General features: G+C 42.8%; 1 protein-coding gene across 1 annotated transcript in view; it reads left to right on the top strand.

The window, feature by feature from the left end:
* Positions 1-23539, top strand: part of LOC307230642 (odorant receptor 131-2-like) — a gene marked incomplete at both ends in the record, with an annotated part of 47405 nt that overhangs the window by 23317 nt on the left and 549 nt on the right. The gene's annotated exons all lie outside the window — the stretch shown is intronic.

Genomic DNA, 23539 nt, shown 5'->3' with positions numbered 1-23539 from the left:
AACAATAACATACCACAATCAATTGCATGTCAAAAAGCATTGTAGGAAAATAGGTATTGCACTTTGAAAGCTGTGTACCTGTGTGAAATATAAAATAATATTATAAATTTAAATTCACAAGAAAAAAGTTGCAATGAGAAAACCTTCGGAAATTATCCAAGATTAAAGTCAGATAGTGGTTGCAATTCTCATACGTACAAATGGACGGCGCTGCAGTAGATTCATGTCAAATTACACTTTTCAACTGGAGTTTTCCCTAAATCATGTCATAAGTGAGGTGTCTGGAAGGTTTGAGGTGAATAGGTTACTGAGCTCCCAAAGCTGAGATATAGTGCGGTCATAATATTAACTATGTTAGTATTAGATTTATTGCCTCGATGTCATACGAAGAACGAAAACAACAATGGGTCTATTGAGAGGTCCTATGGGAGAGGAATTTTGTTGATTCTTCCAGCTCGACCAGAGGAGGAAAGGTTTACATTTAGGACAGGATATAGGCTGAGCGGCACCTATGGATTGGAACCAGATGTGGTATGTTATCTTTGTACCGCTTTAAAAGCGAGTGCAGAGCGTCACTTGGCAGAGATTCCATCCGGCTCGGGTCTCTCCCAGGACATCCATGGCAAGTCTGGTTTGATGCTGATTTGTGTAATAAAATTATTATTTTATTCAAGTCAGTGTCAGCGGTCACTCCTTCATTCTTCAACACATCACACCCATCAAGAAACTAAACTACAAAGTGGCGTCACGAACAGGATCTGTTGGGCCTCATCTGCCGATGCTGCCTGCTCCAGCAAACTGCCGCTCTCAGGGTGAGTGACCTCTCACAAAATTGAGCTGTTATGTAGGCTGGAGCAGTATGTTTTTGGCAGGGAGACTACACTTTTACGATTACGCGGTGATGGAGATGATGTGTTGATGTGTGAAGTGAGTTTCCGTCTAAATTGGGGTTAATTAAGATTTAAAAAACGTAAATAAGGGGAATAAGAGAATAATAAGTGAAGAAAAAGAGAATTAAGTTGAAATAGAGAATAGAGACGAGAGAAATAAAAGTTAAAGGTTAAAAGTTGAAATAGAGAATAGAGACGAGAGAAATAAAAGTTAAGAGTTGAAATAGAGAATAGAGATGAGAGAAATAAAAGCTAAAAGTTAAAAGTTGAAATAGAGAATAGGGATGAGAGAAATGAAAAATGAAGTTAAAAGTAAAAGTTAAAGGCTTAAAAGATGTTGAGAAAGTAGAAATAAAAAGTAATTGTAGAATGGCAGAACTAGTAGCCAAAAGTTATTTAAATAACCATGCAAGATAAACGAAGACAGGGCCCGTATCTCGTTAAACAGTAAGACATGTGTACATTAAATGCTGTGTGAAAGTTGGCCGAATGAAGATATAATATAGTCAAATCTAGGTAGGAAAAAACAAGAGGAAATAACCCTGGCCAGGGGAATTGACTCAAAATAAAATTATATGAATAAAGATGAAAAAGAAGAAAGTAAAGTGAAAAAAGAGATAAAAGTTAAAAGCCTAAAAGTAAGATGAAAAATATGAAAAGTGAAAAAGAGATAAAAGTTAAAAGCCTAAAGTAAGATGAAAAAGATAAAGTCAAATAAAAAGAGTTACAAGTTAAAGGCTAAAGATGAAAAATAAAGTTTGAGCTAAAGTAAGATGAAAAGGATAAAGTCAAATAAAAAGAGTTACAAGTTAAAGGCTAAAGATGAAAAATAAAGTTTGAGCTAAAGTAAGATGAAAAGGATAAAGTGAAATAAAAACAGTTACAAGTTAAAGGCTCAAAAGATGAAAAAATAAAGTTTGTAAAGAAAAGTGAGGAAAAACAGGGCAGAACCTGCTCTGGAGAACTAGTGAACATGCATGATGAGAGAATCTGATTAAAAAGAATTTGTTAAAAGTGTGGCCAAAGTAAAATTTTAAAAGTCTGGCCAAACTGAAAATTTTGATGAAATTAGAAAAGTATAAATGAGTCGACCTAAAACATAAAGCTAAGCGCTGTTAAAGTCTCTGGGGATTAGATGTTCTGCTGGTCAGACATATCTTTTTCTTTTTTTTCTTGTGTGTGTGAGTGTGAAAGTGCCGCGGCTGCAGAGGTAGAAGAGCTTTGTGTAATGTTTTGTGTATGTGTATGTGATATAGAATATATGTGTTATTAAATAGGTATACATATGTGGTGAGCAGTTGAATAATACATAAAGAAAAACATTTCTTGCCCCTTTAGTGATAAATATATATGAGCCTGTATACGGACTTTGTAAAGTTGATAAACATATATGAGCCTGTTTAAGGACTTTTGATAAAAATATATGAGCCTTTCTTTAAGGACTTTTGATAAATATATATGAGCCTTTTTTCCAAGGACGTTTGTGCATTTGATAAAGGATATGAACCTTTACAGGACTTTATATAGTTGATAACAAAATGAGCCTTCTGAAGGACTAGAGCCACAGTCTGCCTACACATACATGTACACATCCAGAAAAGAAAAGAAAATCTCCTGCTCTGAATTGGAAGGAGGATTTGTGATTTGTTTGATTGGCGTGTGGGTTTTTTCTTTTTCTTTTTGTGCTTGGGGTGTGTGTGGCGGTGATTTCTGTGAATCCTGGCTGGTTAAAAGAGCAGATGGTCTTGTTGGGGTGAAGGGAGACTCTGGTTCTTGATGCAAGAAAAGAGGTTTTGTGTTTCGACTGCTGAGAGAAAACAGTTTTGATTTACGAGTGCGCGTAACTGCATTGAGCTGGGCTGTCCCTACGGGAGCCAAAACAGGATGTTCACTCGCTGACGACCAGTCCATACTGGAAGCCTTTGCTAAACTTAAGAGGTGGAGCAAGGGGTGGTGCTTCACACAAGAGTGGAATTTAGTTAACTCCTCCTGACAAGAGGGGCTGGTGAGCCCCCTCCCTACTCTTTTCTCTCAGTAGTTAGAAGAAAGAATAAAAAGGATAAAATACAATCAAATAGATAAATAGAATAAAAATAATTAAATTAAATAAAAATAAATAGATAAATAGAATAAAAATAACTAATTAAAGGTGATATCAGATTGACTAATGTACTCTTTGGACTTTAAATGCATTGCATGATTAAAAGTAACCATTGCTTTATTTCAAGTGTGCGCAAAATAAAAAGCTGATAATGTATGTCACACTGAATTATATTACAGTGTGTATAAGAATTTAGAGTGAGCCTAAGGCATTGAACTCTTCTGTTGTTCTTTTTCTTTTTTCTTTCTTCCTCTCTTTTACTATGCTGAGTGAAAGCTGGGCAAAGACAGAAAAGATGGAATGAGTCTGAACTGAATCATCCATAGGGCAGATGACAAGACATCTGGCAGATCTTCACAGACACTGAGGCTTGCGGATGACAACGTTCTGGAATCCTGAATCCATCCAAATCAATTAAAGGCCAGTACGGTTTTATCCACAAACTCTTTCAACAGACCTCACCTGCATTTACCTATATGCCTATAAATTTAGTTACAATAAATGTGTTTAGCTTGTCTTCACATATGCGTTTGTAGTAGTTCTTTTTCATACATTGCATTTGCAATTATTTAGTGAGAGACTTGGCAACGGACTGACCAATTAAGGCATTTGCCTAATTAATAGGGTATTATTGACTGATTGATTGATTGATCATGTGGAAAAGCTGATTTGATTTAAATACTGTTGAGTTCTGTGAATATTGGTTTCATTATCTGGGTATGATTTATCTATGCTGTTTTGAGAATGAACACTGATGTAATTTTGATAATTGAACATAAATGAGTGTGATCAGATGCATCAGATGGTGAACAAGTGAATTGGCTTTCACAAGTGGGAAGCGATTGGTCTCCTTTGGGGTTGGCAAATTCAGCTGTTGTTGGTTGAGGGTGATTACACGGTGCTTTATAAAGACATTTTTTAAATAATTCAATTTGATTTACAATAAAAGAAAATAAGAGAGTCATTAGGATGTCAAAAATGGATACTAAAATTACAAAAGTAATCACTCCTATTGATGTAGTGCAAAAGAACAATCCCCTTATTAAAGATATTGCAAAAATATCAGGAAAATGGAGCAAGCGTTGGCCGGACATTGAACAACCATGGCCAGTTGAAGGAACTCTTAACCCGGATGTGATTAAAACAATGCAGGTGCTTGTGTCCACATATAAAGTAAATCAAAAGAAAGGCAAGAAAGGAAAGAGACGCACGGAGAAAAGACAAACAGAACTTGGCGTTCTGCAACTGTTTGCAAAGGAGGGACAGACATGGTTCGAAGCTGCAAAGGAAAAAAGAGAACAAAGTAGACAAGAAATAAAGAAGAATGAAAAGGAAACAGAAAAATTGATGGAGAAGATTACCACGCCCTTCTCACATACAGCATCTTTACAGAAGCCCCCGCCTAATGAGAAGGAGGTGAAGTTTACTGATGTTTATCCCCAGCTCCCAGTGATTACACAGGAAGGCAACTATCTCTGCAAAGATGAAGATGAGCAAATAATAGAAATGGGCAAGGCTACAACAACCATAAAGATGTATCCAAGCTCCAACAATACCAAGAGAAGGAACCGTCTGGGAAGCCAACAACGAGTCAGAAGTCTGGAAATAGGAGAAAAGATTGGGAGTGACTCTGACGAAGCTATTGGAGGATACGACCCAGCAGTCAGACGGATGTTGGCTAAAGCAGAGAAAAAGGGAGATCGACCAGTGAGGAAAATGTCACCAGGAACGGACGACACGGATGAAAGTGAACAGGGTGAAAGCGATGAAGAATCGGAGAAAGAAGGTCCTTCCTGTTTTCAACCATTAGCAGCCAGCACTGTGGTAGGAGATGACAGACGCATGATTTTAAGAGAGATTGAGAGGAGTATAGACAGATGCCTGGAGGACATAAGTGACTCCACCTGTCCAGAAGTTCAACAAGTATTGGAAAGGCAATTACACGAATTGCAAATAACAGAGAAGAAACTCCAGAAGAAAAAGCCTCAAAAGCCAGATACGTTGAGGTATGGGTTACGTCCAAGAAAAGGAAAGAGACCCAACAAAATGTGTCCAGTGATAATTCGAGGACAAAATTTAGAATACAAGCCTTGGCAGAATACAGATATGTCTAACATACTTGAAAAGTTACCCACTCTTCAAGATGGAGCACATCCATGGATCTCAAAGCTGGAAGAGGTTTTGGTGGGAACACAGCCTGCCATGGGAGATATTAAGAGACTTCTGGCTAGCCTCATTGGAGTCCCAGCTATGGAAGAGATCCTGCAGACGGCAGGCCTTAACAGATACGTGGCAACTGCTGTATATGACCCAGAATTGTTTGCTGCAAGCAGAGGTCGAATGTGGAGAGCATTGAAAGATGCTTTTCCAACAAACGTACACCCGGACAACATCTTTATCGAGGCATTGGGCCCACAGGAAAATCCAAGAGCTTATGTGTCAAGAACTCATCAAGTGTGGAGAAATGTCACAGGAAATGATCCAGAACTGAATCAAATGGAGAAATCGATTCTCCGAGCTAAAATACAGAAGGGGCTGCCTCTACAAGTGAGGAGCAAATTGGCCGAAGTGGTTGGTCTTGGAAGCATGACCAAAAGTGTTTATACGGACCACATAGCACATCAAGTAGAGCTATATCGGAAAAAGGAGCATGACCAGAAGGAACAGGACCAGGAGACTCTCAGAAAACTCAACCAAATACAGTTGGTGGATAACAAGAAGAAGGAAAAGAAACAAGCTGTGGTTATGCAGAGCCAGTCACAATCAAATCAAGTACCACCACAACCACAGCAAGAACAGATTCAGGTTCTACCACCTGTGGTCCCCACTGTCTCCTTTCCACAGCCAGTTTTTGACCAACCACAAACATGGAGAGGAAGAGGCCAAGGAAATTTAGGAAGAGGAAGAGGAGGAAATTTCCAACAGTCTCAAGGAGCGTGTCATAATTGTGGACAACAAGGTCATTTTGTACGTGACTGCTACAGGTTCAGAGGAGGCTTCAGAGGAGGCTTCAGAGGAGGCTTCAGAGGAGGCTACAGAGGACAACCACAGCCACCCAGAGGACCAGCGAACCCTTACAGGGGTCCGGAACCTGGTTTCTAGGGGTGCCCAGAAGACTCGAAAGGGAGGTGTCAGCTGGTAGTATCAGGGCCGGAGCAAGATCCAAAAATAGAGGTGAAAATAAATGATAAGTCATTGGAAGTAATGGCAGATTGCGGAGCAGCTTTCACCTGTGTTCGGCCTGAAGATGCTATACATCTCCCCATGTCTGACCAATTTGTACGGACAATCGGGTTTGAGGGTGTGAAACAGCTGATTCCTCTCACAAAACCAATTGAGCTCTGCTGTAGAAATCGGAAAATCACACTACCTATTTTGGTGTCAGAACATACGCCCATTGCACTCTTGGGAAGAGATGCTATGTGCAAACTAAATTGCACAATACGGTGTACACCGGACGGCTGTCTGGTGGATGTGCCACCTGATGTCTACCACCAATTATTTAGCGCACCAGAGACCGAGACTTCTTCAGTATATTGGATTGGAAATCTTAGTCCAGAGCTATTAGAGCCAGCCAAGATGTGGGAGAAGTTCATTGTGGCAAATATGCCTGATGCTAAGCCCCCTGAGTATCCACATCACTGCACGTTGAAATATTTCAAGAAAACTGACCAATTGGATCCAGAAGAATGGTTGAGTAGTCAACCGAAGCATGTTCAGCTGACCTCATGCTGCATAATTGTGGGACCACAAGGAGCAGCTATGAAGATAAACATCAATGAATATCTTGAGAAAGAGTTTGACATTGTGAAAAGTGTGCCACATGTGACTTTAATGGTGGCTGAAGGATTTGAGCAGAAGCAAATAGGAGAAATGATGGCAGAAGCTGAGGAAGCCATTTTTTCACCAATAAAGGAGAATCTTGATATCTGGATAAGTGAAGAACAGAAGTTCATGAAAATCATGATTTCAGCTCAAGGACAAGGACAACCACAAGTGATACAGATGACACATGAGTCAATGTTCAGCGCTAAATTGGACTCAGACAGCATGAGAGAGGAGATGCTGCAACAAATTCCAGAATGTTTGTGGTCACGACATAGTACGGACATCGGACTTGTGAAGTCAGCCCAACCGGTGAGAGTTGAACTGAGACCAGGAACCAAACCTCCTTGGAAGAACCAATATCCACTAAAGGAGGAGGCAATCAAAGGGATTGAACCACAAATTGAAGGACTGTTAAAAGCAGGTGTAGTGGAAATATGTTTGGATCCTCAGAGCAATACACCTATATTGCCTTTAAAGAAACCAGATGAGTCCTATCGCTTGGTACATGATTTCAGAGCGATAAATGAAGTGGTGCAGGATTTTCCAGCAGATGTACCAGATCCACATACCTTGTTAGCCCAAATCCCTCCAGAGGCTACACACTTCACAGTGTTGGATTTGTGTGGAGCATTTTTCAGTGTTCCACTGAGCGAAGAAAGTCAAGGATTGTTTGGGTTCACGTACAAAGGACAAACCTTCAAGTACAAGAGGCTCCCTCAAGGATTCAAACACAGCCCTCACATTTTCAATAAAGTATTGCAGGATGACTTGGCTGGAATTGATCAGATCTTGAAAAGTACTGTCATTCAGTATGTGGACGACATCGTCATCTGCTCACCGGATAAGGATACATGCCATGAGGATTCAATCAAACTGTTACAGCAATTGGCAGACAAAGGTCACAAGGCCTCTCAGAAGAAGCTACAGTATTGTCAAGAAAAAGTTGTTTATTTGGGTCAAACAATAACCCATGGACACAGAAGCATCTCTGAGAGTCATTTGGAAGCCATTCGAACGGCACCAAAGCCTAGAACAGTCAGAGAGATGATGACATTTCTTGGCATTGCGGGATATTCTTCAGCCTGGGTAGAAGATTATGCCTGCCTAACAGGACCTTTGAGAGCCATGATAAAAGAGACTGGGAATGCTCAACTCCATTGTAACCTCACCTGGACCCAGGAAGGTCTTATGGCATTTGAAACGATCAAACAGAGGCTACAAGAAGCTCCAGCGCTAGCGCTGCCAGACTACTCTAAGAACTTTTTGCTGTATGTGGCCACGTCCACTGGAGGCAAATATGCATGTGCAGTTCTTTGTCAGCCAACAGGTACAGGGACAAGTCCTCAACCTGTGTCGTATTATTCTACTGCCTATTCAGAAGTAGAATCGGGGCTACCACTGTGCTACAGAGCAATGGTGGGAGTTTATCTAATGTATGAGAAAGCATCATCAGTAACTATGGGTTACCCAGTGACAATTCTTACCCATCATAGTCTCAGAAATCTTTTGAACTTCGGTAAATGTACATTGACTATGTCTAGGCTAAGAGACTATCATAGGCTCTTAGAGCAGGAAGATGTCACCTTAGTAAGGTGCGTCACGGTAAATCCAGCTGATAATTTACCAACACCAGGGGATGGAGAGCCACATGATTGTATTCAGGAAGTAGAGAGATATGCAAAGCTCAGATCAGACTTGCAAGCTTTCCCACTTCATGTGTCAGATGTGGAGTATTGGACTGACGGGTCCTGCTATCGAATAGGAGACACATTGAGTGCTGGTTATGCAGTAGTCAAAGCCCAGGGAACTGAATTTGTTGTTGAGAAAGCAGAAGTAATACCACAACCTGCTTCTGCACAGCTTGCTGAGCTTGTGGGCCTGACTGAAGCTTGTCTATTGGCCGAAGGCAAGCGAGTGACAATATATACAGATTCGGCATATGCACATAATGTGTGTCATTTATTTGGATCAGTATGGAAAAATCGAGGATTTAAGAAAACCGATGGTTCTCCGATACAGCATCATGCCCAAATAATGAAATTGTTGCATGCAATGATGAAACCAAAGGAAATAGCTGTAGCTAAGTGTGCAGCACACAAAATGGACACGTCAAGGGTCACACAAGGTAACAAAGCAGCTGATGAGGCTGCTAAAGCAGTTACATTAGCAAACAAAGCAGGCAAGGTTCTTCTGGTCACTCATGAAGTGGACTTGGAAGATAAAATCACGCTCAGAGATGTGATCGCGATGCAAGAGGCGGCGTCAGCCATCGATAAACAATTATGGTTGGCCCGAGGGGCCACACAAGATTCTGCTGGTCTGTGGAGAAATCATGAAGGACTGATGGTAGCACCCCCTGACCTACTAGGTCTGATGATTCAGGAAGCACATGGGTTAGCCTGTCTGGAGGGGTGTGTTGAGTCCACCCGGTCACATTCCAACTCCGACAGGTCCTATGCGTGAGTTGGTTGTGGATTTTGTTGACATGATAAGACCAATAGGAGGTAAAAGATACATGCTAGTCGTCGTGGATAGATTTTCACGGTGGCCTGAGGCATGTCCAACCAAGCGTAAAGATGCTCAGTCGGTTGCCAAGTTCTTGTGTCGTGAGGTCATAAGCAGGTGGGGACTTCCAGATCGGATATCCTCAGCTAATGGGAAAGAGTTCGTGGATAGAACAGTAAAATTAATTCTGCAAAAATTGGGAATTAAACAACGTTTAGGAGCTGTTTATCATCCACAAAGCCAAGGAGTTTGTGAAAAAATGAATGGTGTGCTGAAAAATCGCATTGTTAAAATCTGTCAGCATACAGGTCTGAATTGGGTAGAGGTGTGTAGTTAGGAGCTACCACTACATTTACTCAACACTGTTGTTAACAAGGGAAATACATGGACAAAGGGGGGAAAGGAAAAAGTTAATCATATATTGGAATAATGTTAAAGTATAATGCAAAAGTGAAATTATTATACTGTATTTGATGTTTGTGCAAGATACTGGCTGGTGATTCTTTCTTTCAGGACCAGTCAGAGGATGGTTGTGTCCAGAGATCCTAACTACCTAATGGACTTGAACATTCAAACATGGACACTCGAAAATGGACGGCGGACCCTGAATGAAGACATCATGATCAGGAGTGTCGAGTGAAATATCATTAAAAGTTGATGGTGTTAAAAAGCAACAGTTTAATACATACATGTGTGTCCTGAATGTTTTTATAATATTGGAGTTTGTTTACTACAATGTAACCTGTATTATTGATAAATATCCTGTACTCTACGCTAGATATTTTTAGCAAGACATATTACTTTGATTTGCTATTGTTTTCTTTGAGTTGTCTGTAGTAGGATGAAGTGAATACATTGGGACCTCAGGTATTTTCTTTTTTTGCGGTTTTTGAGGGACATTGGTGCTAGGCAGGGAAAGGTCCACTGGAAGGTCCGATGGGTCGACCAGCCTGACTTTGGACAAATTTTTTGATTTATTTCTGAGGCTCTTAATGTATGCATTTATATGTAACATCCTATACAGTAGTCTAAACCCTTCGTCTTTTTCTGTTAATTGATTTGGAGTACCTTAGGTGGTTGCCTGGGGCAGAGGGACCGTGAGAGAATTTTCCTGTCTTGATTGATTGATGGATGTTCTAAGAAATGAAGCTGCCAGATGGGTTTTTCGCTCTCACACTCCACAAATTTGCTGTATTGCTATGACAAAGCATGGTCAGAGGGGTATATTATAACCAATTGTGTTTGTTATTAAGTGATTTCTGTTAAGCCAATTAACATCGTATGTTCAATTACTCTTCTCTCTGTCGAGACTTTGTGTAGTCTTGAAGGGGGGAATATGAGGTGTCTGGAAGGTTTGAGGTGAATAGGTTACTGAGCTCCCAAAGCTGAGATATAGTGCGGTCATAATATTAACTATGTTAGTATTAGATTTATTGCCTCGTCATACGAAGAACGAAAACAACAATGGGTCTATTGAGAGGTCCTATGGGAGAGGAATTTTGTTGATTCTTCCAGCTCGACCAGAGGAGGAAAGGTTTACATTTAGGACAGGATATAGGCTGAGCGGCACCTATGGATTGGAACCAGATGTGGTATGTTATCTTTGTACCACTTTAAAAGCGAGTGCAGAGCGTCACTTGGCAGAGATTCCATCCGGCTCGGGTCTCTCCCAGGACATCCATGGCAAGTCTGGTTTGATGCTGATTTGTGTAATAAAATTATTATTTTATTCAAGTCAGTGTCAGCGGTCACTCCTTCATTCTTCAACACATCACACCCATCAAGAAACTAAACTACATAAGCATACAGACAGTTGCTGAAGAGGTTTTCAGTGACTATGATGGCACTACATAACAGCAGTGCTGTAGAGATTCAACACATTGAGACTCATTTTAAACAGCTGCATGTCCAGCAATGTCACATACGATGTGATGTGTGAACGCCCGCCACTGCCAGTGACCAAACTACCCCCCTTCAATAAATAGTTTCAATGTTTTTTTTAATGAGTTCATGTTGAGTTACTAATTTCAATGAAAGCAAACAGTATGACAGCAGTATCAATCAATTGAAGCATATCAGCTGCCACTTCAAGGGAATGCTACATAACCCGGGGATGGTAGCTCAGGCGGTAGAGCTGGTCATCTAGTAATCTAAAGGTTGCTGCTTCAATCCCAGGCTCCTCCTGCTAGCATGCTGTAGTGTCCTTAAGCAAGACACTTAACCCCTGATGGCTGCATCCCTCGGTGTTTGAATAATTGTAAGTCGCTTTGGATAAAAGCGTCTACTAAATGTACATTCACCTCAATCATTGAGGCTAAATTATGTTTTTTTGGGGGGGTTACAAAAAGTGGGGGAACGCTGATATGGATTTCAATGACATACCAAAAAATAAAGACAAGGCAACTTTATTTATTTAGCACATTTCAAACAACAGAAGTTCCATATGAAATGCATAAAAGAAAGGCAAAAAATACACTTTATTTAAAAGCAAAGACATTTCCAGGAGAAAATGTGTGCTTGCATTAAGTTGAAAACGTTTTTAAATAACCAGTTTGGTCAAGCCACTGTAGGATACCATAGAAGAGGGTGGCACCCAGCTAGGAAGGCTGCCAGCTGGGGAACGTTGTTCAAAACAAGTATATCCACTGGCATTGGCTATAAACAAAGACACAAGAAATCAAGATGCCAGTCTACAAAAAGAGAGAGGAAACAGCCTTTCCAAGAAGAGGTGTAGATAAGTGTGTGGTGTGCCTCCCTCTGCTATTGTAGAAAGGGTTGAACGTAGAACATTAAGAGGAAAAAATGTTGTTGAATTGTCTGTTGACTCTGAAGTCAATCCTATTTTGTGTGTCACCAGGAGGGCAGCGGCAGCAGGAGACAGGAATGCTGCTGGTGCCCCGGACCAAGTAGAAACCCGAGTTGTTTTTGCATCGCCACCCGTTTCCCACTCATGAGTTAAATAAATGGACTTCAGTTGATTTAACTGAAAACGCTTACCTCTGAGCCTCAGCCCCCCACACACACACACACAAATACACACACACACACACACACACACGGTGGTGGTTTTTTAATTTTTATCTATATATTTTATATTGTTTATAGTGTGTACTTAATATGCTCTCTATTTTCTGCTGTCCCCTTTTCGCTGCTGGAACGATATCAATTTCCCCGTTTTGGGAAGAATAATGGTTTATCTTATCCTATCTTATCTTATTATAAATATATCTATACATATAAAATGTGAATGCACCTAATATGTGACGCTCAAAATTAAGATCATAACATTTTGTGTACAATTTGAAAAAAATAAATTACCTGCAATTGAGTAAACTGTTGTTTGATGTGTGAATCTATAAAATAACTCAACAGTTACTGACCACCTCAGTTACAGGGCTGATTGCAGCCACAAGTTCCATATATCAATTATTAAGGGTTGAATCTAACGTGGAACATCAAGAGGAAACAATGTTGTTGAATGGTCTGTTGACTCTGAAGTCAATCCTATTTTGTGTGTCACCAGGAGGGCAACGGCAGGGTAGAACCTGAGTTGTTTTTGCATCGCCACCCGTTTCCCGCTCATGATTTAAATAAATGGACATCAGTTGATTTTACCTGAAAACGCTTACCTCTGAGCCTCAGCCCCCCCCCGGTCAACACCAAAGGACTGGGAGTGCCACAATATGCAATACATAGAGTAGAAGTAGTGCAACACAGTACAAACATGTCCCACTGACTAAATGCAACAATTTACATTGTAGCTCACACTTCAATTTTATTAAAAGTTATTTATTGCAGACTACTATAAAAACATGTTTTATACCTAACTAACTGTATAACTGCAAGACTGTTTAACTTAAAGTACTGCAGAGATCATAGGACACTATCAACATGTTGCAATGTCATAAATTCATGACATGTAATAAGTAGAAATCACAAAGAGTTGAATATTTTTCACGCAATAAATAATATTCAAGATAAACAAAAAAAAAAGCATTGGCATACTTCCTATTCAGATAAAAGTTATTCTCAAACTGTTAAATTGATTTAAATGGCTGTTGTTTCCAATTCTCCTCCTCTCTACGCCAACATCAATGCATCTGGGAGACTTCACTTTGGAACCGGTGGAGCAGGTGAACCTGTGAAAAAACCAGGCTGCGCCCATAAGCTGCACCGACACACCTGGTGAGTTGGGCCACGGGTTTCACTCTGTTGGTTACTTGTTGCCTTTTTAAATTCCTATAGAAATGAATGTTGATGTTTTGCTGGTAATTTTTCATCTTTAATTTATAGAAATAAATAGATACTTAATTTATGAATTTTAAATGTAGTGTGGTGAATGGGATGGCTTGAGCAGCCACACCTGATGCTCATTGGTTGGGCTAACGAGCATCAGGGTTAAAAACCCCGTCCACACACTCAGTCAAGATGGGAGCCCTCTGTCATGACATGTTCCATCTGCTCCTGGCTAATTCCATCCAGCCCCATCTCTACAATAAACTGGTCTTCACAGTCTTTAACCAGACTCTGACCCAGTGTTCGTATACCTTAGATACAACACTGGACTCCGAAACAGGGCTTGAAAATTAATTAACAGGTCCCCTCCCAGAGGACCTGAATTCCCTGGAGCAGCAAGATCGACTGGCCTCCTTCCACCATGGCACCGACAGCCCACCCCCTCCTCCCTTCTGGAGAGTGGGGCCTCAGGCTTCCGCGCTGCTGGCTATGGCCTGGCCGGACATGGCTGCTGCGCGGGCTTCTTGGGGGTTGGCCTGGCTGCTGGGCTACTGGATGGTCCCAGCGATGCCTGCAGTGGTTGATGTGCTGCTTCTCCCCCAGTGCTCCGCCAGACCCCCCAGGTGCTGCTGCCAGTCGGAAGAGGGTTGGTGCTGGGGCCAGCCGTTAGACCGCTGGTGGCTCCAGGGTGTCTTCGGACGGCCCTTCTGTATCCCTTCTCTGTGCCGGACGCCCGCATTCTCCACCACTGTGGCAATCTCACCACCACAGGCCACCCAAGTGGCGTGCTCAGGGACGTCCGGCACAGAGACACAAAGGCCGTTGGGGGGGGTGTGAAGACCAGTTTATTTTCGCGATGAGGCTAGATCGAATTAGCCAGAAGCAGATGGAACATGTCATCACAGAGAGCTGACTTAGTGTGTGGACGGGGTTTTTAACCCTGATGCTCGTTAGCCCAACCAACAATCACCAGGTGTGACTGCTCAAGTCAACCCATCCACCACATGTAGATATTGGCCCTTTCTCAATCTGCGTTCTTGTCTGTACTTGTGTTCTTGTGGACTTGTGAAGCGTCATCAGTCGCACCCCAAGTACAATTTCAATTCAAAGTCCGCATCAAGCCAAGTCCAGTCAAAATCCCTGTATGTGGACTTGCTCCGCCCCGAAGTGTCCCAGAATGCATTTCGCAGAATGAACGTCCTGTACTCCCGAATTGAACTTGCCAAGTCTGAACAACCAAGTCCGCATGTCCGGACTTTGCGTACTTAGTATTAAGAAACGGCTTTAATGTTTAGTACAACCCCCAGGTGGTTTCATATTTCCCTATCTGATCCTCAATGGAAAAGCTTTAGACACTGCTGATTTAGACAAATGTGAATAAGAACATTAATAATAGCTGTGTCAGTGCTGTGGTGTGGCCAAAATCCAGTTTGGAAGTTGTCCAAGTCATCATTTGAGATTAGGATATTGCTAACTTATTATAAGAAAATCATTTTCCAAAGATTTTCCTTATGAACAGTAGTTTGATATTGTTCATAAACCTTTCTTTCTTTCTTTCTTTCTTTCTTTCTTCTTTCCTTCTTTCTTTCTTCCTTTTACTATAGTGTGTAAGGTACTTACTGGCTGTGATGGAGAGGGCGGTTGAAGGTTGAAGAAGTTAGAAAGTGAAGAAGGGAATGTGATCATCTTTGTCAGTTGCGTTCAACCTTCCAATAACCTGAGAAGCAGAGAAAGCTTCAGTTTCAATTTAATAGTCTTATTTTATTGATTGATCACTTTTGCAATTTCAATTTCACAACCATCAATCTATGTATCTACAATTTCTAGGAAGTCAAAATCAGGCATACTCCAATATATCCACTAGAATCCAAGTTACTGTAACTGAACATGCTGCCATGTTGTCATGTGACAGCAGTGATGTAAAATGAAGTTTTAATCCCGGAGTGGGACAAAATGCAAGACACAATTGCATTGTGAAAGAAAGCACACCAACACCTGACTAGCCTGGCCTCTTGGTTAGTTAGATAATGTTTATCTTATCGTTCCTGCTAGCCATGCTAGCCCTAATTTTCCTCACCACGAACAACACAGAGTACCCAGAAAACATGGTGAAAGACTTCCTCCACACCGCCCTGAAACTCCCCATGAACAGCATGAAGCAGATCACCTTCCATGGGCTCACCGACTGGGACACCGCGTGGGGAACCATCGGCGCTCCATCATTGCCAAGTTTGAACACTTCAAGGAAAGGGTCTGGTTAAAAACAAAGGACGGGAGATCAATTACCCCGGGAGATCAACGACTGCCGGAAGGTTCTGTACCCCATCCTGAAGGATAACCGGCAGAAGGATAAACGAGTATCGCTTGTTGTTGATAAACCATATAGAGACAGTCTGTTATTCCGAGACTCCTCCACCACACCCTGGTTATTCTGATCATTATGTATATATTCTGATAATTCTGGTAGTTATATATAGCGAGATGTAGAAATTACCATGTTATCTATTTCAGGATTTAAAATATTCCTCACTCTCATCATCTCACCTTCTTAATTCCCCCTCCCTACTTCTCTCATCATCTCACCTCCCTAATCCCTCCCTCCCTACTTCTCCCATCACTCTCACTCTATTCCATCTCTCACTCCCAACTTTACCTGATTTTGGATTACAGATTTCAGATAATTTGCACTGTGATATCCCTACTATTTCCTGCCTTGGACCCTCGCCAGAACTGTCTTGTCGGATTTTGGAATGTGGACTTGACTCAGCTAACGCTAGTTAGGCAACGCTAGCCCTATTGGAGAACTCAAGATCCCCTGGTGGGCAGGTGCAGTGTGCACTGAGGGATGCAGGGGACTCTCGGAGAGAAATATAAATACGGAGAGTTGCGATCCTGCTTGTGATTTTGAAGTTCGAAATCTAACGCTCATTTGATCGATTGCCGATTTCGAATCAGAATCTTGACACCCCAAGTGTGTATGAATCTGTTTTTGTCACTGATCCTAGCTATCTATACGGCTGCAGTACTAAGGGGTGGCTTTAGGGCCTTTTTCACTGCTTCGAGGCGCAAAGAAATAATACCCACCTCATGCATCAGAACTTATTGGGACAGGTCCCGTACACTCACCGTTGGACACATCACACACACACACACACACACACACACACACACGTGCGTGCACGCGCACACACACTCAGACACACACTCACACACACACACACACACACACACACACACACACACACACACATACACACACACAAACTTATAGGCGGACTCATCACAGGCACAAACACACACCACCAGCACCTGCTTTGAACACTACCCTGAACACCCTCCTGATTTCATCCATCTCCTTTTCTCCCTTATTTACTGCCATAACTATCACAGGAAGAGACCAAATTGCTGTAACAATTTTCCTGGACTTAATTAAGTCAGTTTGGTCAATACATGTTGATCTTTCTATGTTAACATTTTTCCATGTACATGTTGGTGTAGTCGTGATGATTTGTTGTTCATCGACCAATACTTGGCAGGATCGTTTTCCAAAGAGGGGGATTGATGGTTCTGTGTAGCAAAAAGGAAAATGTTATTGCAGCAGCAAATGTTATTGCAGCAGTTCTTGATGATTAAATAATGTACAAAGAGTGGTATTACAAGTGGAGAAGTTGAACTTCTCTTGCTAGATGCAATGGCATACAAATACTCAAATATTCATATACAAAAATATATGAATTCCACTTATGCAGATAGACGTCGATTCAGCTGAATCTCTAAATAGAGCCAAACTTTTCGTCCTAACACTAAGGTGAGTGTCCCCTCTCCTATGCCCATTCTACATTCTCTAAAGGCCATTATTTTCAAAATTCTAATCATTGGATACTGGGAAAAAATGTAAAAAGAGTTGTTCAATGTTCCTGCTCTTGGTTTGTTTGATTCAGTTGGTGTAATGCACAGTGAACGAGGGAGGAAAGCCGTGTGAACGATGACTGAGAGTTAGAGGAGTTGGCTTGGTGCAGAGGTGTAAATAAAGTGTTCCCAAGAATTCCTTAATTCTGTCAAACTATTTATTTTGGTGGAATAAAGAGTAATCAGTTCCACAAATATAATGGCATGTATTATAAATATATCCATACATATAAAATATGTATGCACCTAATACATAACTCTCAAAATTGAGATCATAACATATTGTGTACAATTTGAAAAAAAAAATTACCTGTGAGGTGTATGAAGGAGGGCCCTGGGTTCAGAGCCCATTGTATAGTGATTGTATGGTACAATTACTAATGTATGTTACTTCTATTTTTGTTGCTTCCCTTGTCATGCGGAGAATGAAAACAACGTGTCTATTTAGAGATCCCTGTGAGAAAGGATGTGGAAGAGGCCCAGCTAGGTGAAAAGAGGAAATGTGTAGATTAATGTCTGACAAGTGTTGAACTGTGACCTATGTATTGTGACCAGATGGGTTACATGATCTCTGTACCAGAATAAATATTATTTTAATAAGTCAGCGTCAGCGGAGACTCCTTCTTCATCAACACATCAAAATCATCCAGAAACTACAAATTGGCGTCACGAACCAGGAACTGTTGGGCCTCATCTGCCACTGATGCCCGCTACAGAAGTTACCACTTTAATAACTCAAGGGGGAGTGTTCTCTCACAATATGAGCTATTGTGTGATCTACAAATTGGTTGTGTTTTGTGCAGAGAGGCTGCACTAACAAGAGCAGATTGTGCGGAGAAGAGAGATGATGTGTTGATGTGTGAAGTGAGTTTCCGTCTAAATTGGGGTTTATTATGTTGTAAAATACGTAAATAAGGGGAATAAGACAATAATAAATGAAGGAAAAGAGAAATAGAGAATAGAGATGAGAGAAATACAAAAAAGTTCAAGAGAATCAAGTTGAAGTAAAAAGTAATATTCGAATGACAGAATTAGTAACTTAAACGCAGTTAAATAACCACGCAAGATTAATGAAGACAGGGACAAGTCCTCAACCTGTTTCGTAGTTATTCTACTGCCTATTCAGAAGTAGAATTGGGGCCACCGCTGTGCTAAAGAGCAATGGTGGGAGTTTATCTAATGTATGATGAAGCATCATCGGTAACTATGGGTTACCCAGTGACAATTCTTACCCATCATAGTCTCAGAAATTTTTTGAATTTTGGTAAATGTACATTGACTATGTCTAGGCTAAGAAACTATCATAGGCTCTTAGAGCAGGAAGATGTCACCTTAGTAAAATGCGTCACGGTAAATCCAGCTGAGAATTTGCCAACACCAGAGGCTGGGGAGCCACATGATTGTGTTCAGGAAGTAGAGAGATATGCAAAGCTCAGATCAGACTTGCAAGCTTTCCCACTGCATTTGTCAGATGTGGAGTATTGGACTGATGGGTCCTGCTATCGAATAGGAGACACATTGAGTGCTGGTTAAGCAGTAGTCAAAGCCCAGGGAACTGAATTTGTCGTTGAGAAAGCAGAAGTAATACCACAACCTGCTTCTGCACAGCTTGCTGAGCTTATGGGCCTGATTGAAGCTTGTCTATTGGCTGAAGGAAAGCGAGTGACAATATATAGAGATTCTGCATATGCACATAATGTGTGTCATTTATTTGGATGAGTGTGGAAAAATCGAGGATTTAAGAAAACCGATGGTTTTCCGATACAGCATCATGCTCAGATAATGAAATTGTTACATGCAATGATGAAGCCAAAGGAAATAGCTGTAGCTAAGTGTGCAGCACACAAAATGGACACGTCAAGGGTCACACAAGGTAACAAAGCGGCTGATGAGGCTGCAAAAGCAGTTACATGAGCAAACAAAGCAGGCAAGGTTATTCTGGTCACCCATGAAGTGGACTTGGGAAATAAAATCACGGTCAGAGATGTGATCTCGATGCAAGAAGCTGCGTCAGCCATAGATAAACAATTATGGTTGGACTGAGGGGCCACTCAAGAGTCTACTGGTCTGTGGAGAAATCATGAAGGACTGCTGGTAGCACCCCCCAACCTACTAGGTCTGATGATTCAGGAAGCACATGGGTTAGCCCATGTTACAAGGAGGGAGGTAAGGAGAAAAATCACGAAAGAGTCTGGTTTTTGGGCACCGTACTTGCTTGAGCAAATCGATTATGTCATAGGCAGATGTACAATCTGTCTTAAAAACAATGTCTGGAGGGGTGTGATGAGTCCACCCGGTCACATTCCAACTCCGACAGGTCCTTTGAGTGAGTTGGTTGTGGATTTTGTTGACATGATAAGACCAATAGGAGGTAAAAGATACATGTTGTCGTCGTGGATAGATTTTCATGGTGGCCTGAGTCATGTCCAACCAAGTGTAAAGATGCGCAGTCAGTTGCCAAGTCCTTGTGTTCTTGAGGTCATAAGCAAGTCGGGACTTCTGGATCACATATGCTCAGATAATGGGAAAGACTTTGTGGATAGAACAGTAAAATTTATTCTGCAAAAATTGACAATTAAACAACATTTGGGAGGTGTTTATCATTCGCAAAGCCAAGGTGTTTGTGAAAATATGAATGGTGTGCTGAAAAATCGCATTGTTAAAATCTGTAGGCACACAGGTCTGAATTGGGTAGAGGCGCTTCCATTGGCATTAATGGTGTGTCGTTCAAGTGGGCTCCGTGATTTGTGCATGACACCCCGTGAGTTGGCTACAGGTAGACGGATGCCAACACCTTGTTTGCGCACAAGTGGATAGGGTCCAAATTAAGCCTTTTTAGAAGATGAAATGCAAGTGTAGATTCAATATTCAAGATTCAAGATTTTTATTTGTCACATACATATACATACTTTCATACATATATGCAGTGAAATGTAATGCAACGCACCCGGTGATAGCACACAATATGTCCTAGGAAAAAATAAAAAGAAAAAATTTCTTTCTATAGGCCGACTAACTGACCCCTAAAACGTAATACAGTAAGTTGAATACTTATAGAATAAAATAAAATATATAGAATAAAATACAATAAAAATAAAAAGAAATGAAATGGAATAGATAGAGGGATTATGCCTATGTATATACAGATATGTGCATTAAAGTGGCATGTGACTTAAAGTGGCATGTGAATGTAAATAGAGTGAGGTAGTGTTTGGGATAATACAGCACAGTATACAACAGTACGGCGCAGCAATACGGCATCACGAACAACCCTGAACAGTGACACAGTATGCGGTACAGTATGCTACATATAGTACAGTAGGTAATGGAGCCTACGTGTATGGCTCAGTTAGGACCCCTGGTGAGGTCAGCATTGACAGTTCTAATGGCTTGCGGGAAAAAACTCCATCTCAGTCTCTCTGTTCTAGCTGTGTGACTGCGGAGGCGCTTGCCTGACCGCAGCAGCTGGAACGGTCCATAGTTGGGGTGATGAGGATCCTTCATGATCCTGCGGGCTCTGCTACTAAACCTCCTGGTGTATAACTCCTGCAAGGGGGGGAGGGTAGTTCCAGTGGTACGTTCAGCTGAACGCACCACCCTCTGCAGGGCCCGCCTGTCCTGGGCAGTACAGTTCCCAAACCAGGCAGTAATGTTGCCTGTCAGGATGCTCTCCACTGCTCCAAAGTAGAAGGACTTGAGGATCCTCACCGAGACCCGGAATTTCCTCAGCTGCCTGAGGTGGTAAAGACGCTGCCTCGCCTTTCTCACCAGAGTGTCTGTGTGTACAGTCCATGTTAAGTCCTCTGTGATGTGGACTCCCAGATATCTGAAGCTGCTCACCCTGTCGACAGAAGTCCCATTAATCCACAAGGGCGCGTGCGTCCTCGATTGTGATCCACGCCTAAAGTCCACAATCAGCTCCTTGGTTTTGCTGACGTTCAGGTGGAGGCTGTTGTCCTGGCACCAGAGTGACAGGTCAGCCACCTCCTCGCGGTAGGCCTTCTCATCGTAGTCGGTGATCAGGCCCATGAGCACGGTGTCGTCAGCAAACTTGATGATGGTGTTGGAGCTGGACCTGGCCACACAGTCATGTGTGTACAGGGAGTACAGTCGGAGGCTGAGGACGCAGCCCTGGGGGATCCTGTATTCAGGGTGAGGGAGCTTGACATGTACTTCCCCACCCTGACCACCTGGGGGCGGGCTGTGAGGAAGTCCAGGATCCAGGCGCACAGCGGAGCATTCAGTCCGAGCTCCATCAGCTTGACAGCCAGTCTGGTGGGGACTATGGTGTTGAAAGCCGAACTATAATCGATGAACAGCATTCTCACATAGGCCCCCTTCTGGCCATCCAGATGCGTGAGCGTGGTGTGCAGTACCTGGGAAACCACGTCATCCGTGGATCTGTTTTGCCGGTACGCGAACTGCAACGGGTCCAAGGTGCGGGGAAGGGAGGCGCAGATGAAATCCTTGATCAGCCTCTCGAAACACTTCATGACCACCGAGGTGAGGGCCACCGGACGGTAGTCATTCAGGCAGGTTGGAGAGGCGATCTTCGGAACAGGAACGATGGTGGACCTCTTGAGGCAGGACGGGACCACTGATTCAGCCAGGGAGATGTTGAATATTGTAGTGAACACCGGAGCTAGTTGGTTAGCACAGGTCTTCAGTACTCGCCCAGATATGCCATCTGGGCCCGCAGCTTTCCTGGTGTTCACACGCATCAGAGCCCTCCTGACCTCGTGCACGGACACTGAGAGGGCGCGCTCATCCCCAGCGGTGTAACTCCAATTAGCTGGCGAGCTAGCGGTGCTGTTGCCAGACTCGAACCGTGCATAAAAGGAGTTCAGTTGGTTGGCCAGGGAGGCGTCCACACTCGTGGCTGGGGGGGAGCTGCTCTTGTAATTCGTAATAGTCCGCAGCCCCTGCCACAAGCGTCTTGTGTCCCCCCGCTCCATCTGTAGCTCCACGGTCTCCCTGTACGTCCGTTTGGCCTCCCTCACCGCCCTCCGCAGATTGTACGACGGCGCTTTGTAATTGTCCATATTACCAGATACAAGACCGTCGTTGTAAGCGGCCGTGCGAGCATTCAGAGTGCAGCGGATGGATTTATCAACCCACGGTTTCTGGTTTGGAAATATCCGAACTTTCACCGTGGGAACGATATTATCCGCGAGCGTAGTCACAAAACTTACTACAACCTCCGTAAACTCGCTGACGTCACTTGAACTTGATTGGAACATGTCCCAGTCTACGTCAGTCAGAGCGTCCTGAAGCGCAGCCTCCGATTGGTCCGTCCACCGCTTCACTTCCCTCATCATCACCAGATCCCGCGCGATCAGAGGCCTGTAAACGGGAACCAGCGAGATCGCGGCGTGATCTTATTTCCCGAACGCAGGGAGCGAGACGGTCTTGTATCCGTTCTTGTAGGGTCTGTAGCAGTGGTCCAAAGTTCTATCTCCCCTGGTGGCACACGTGATGTGGAAATTAGGCAGAACTTTTTTAAGGTTGGCCCTGTTAAAGTCCCCAGTCACCACCACAGCCGCGTCGGGATGTCTGTTCTGAAATCCGCACAACACATCATACAGGACCGACAGAGCTGCGTCGGTGTCTGCTTGTGGTGGGATGTAAACGGCTGTGATGATGACCGTGCTAAATTCCCGGGGAAGATAAAATGGACGGCATAGGATGGTCAGCTGTTCCAGGTTCGGCGAGCAGGAGTGGGAGAGGAATTTGGTGTTGTTGGCGTTACACCAGCGGTTGTTTACCATTAGGCAGACGCCTCCACCTTTGGATTTCCCCGACTCTCCCGTTCTGTCGCCGCGGAACACGGAGAAGGCCTCGGCTGGACGTATGGCTTCATCCGGCACCAGTGGGTTCAGCCATGTTTCCGTCAGACAGAGGACGCTTTGTCAGAGTTCCTCGTGTCTCGCTGGAATTTAATCCTCGCTCAAAGTTCATCCATCTTGTTCTCCAGGGACTGGACGTTAGCAAGAAGGATGCTTGGCAGAGGTGGACGGTAAGGTTGCGTCCTCATTCTGACCCGAATGCCGCCTCGTTTACCTCGGTGCTT

The sequence above is a fragment of the Zeus faber genome (genome assembly GCF_960531495.2).
Source record: "Zeus faber genome assembly, chromosome: 5".
In the NCBI taxonomy this organism is placed as follows: domain Eukaryota; kingdom Metazoa; phylum Chordata; class Actinopteri; order Zeiformes; family Zeidae; genus Zeus; species Zeus faber.
Note: the sequence above shows the minus strand (reverse complement) of the source record. Positions and strands in the feature narration are given on the sequence as shown.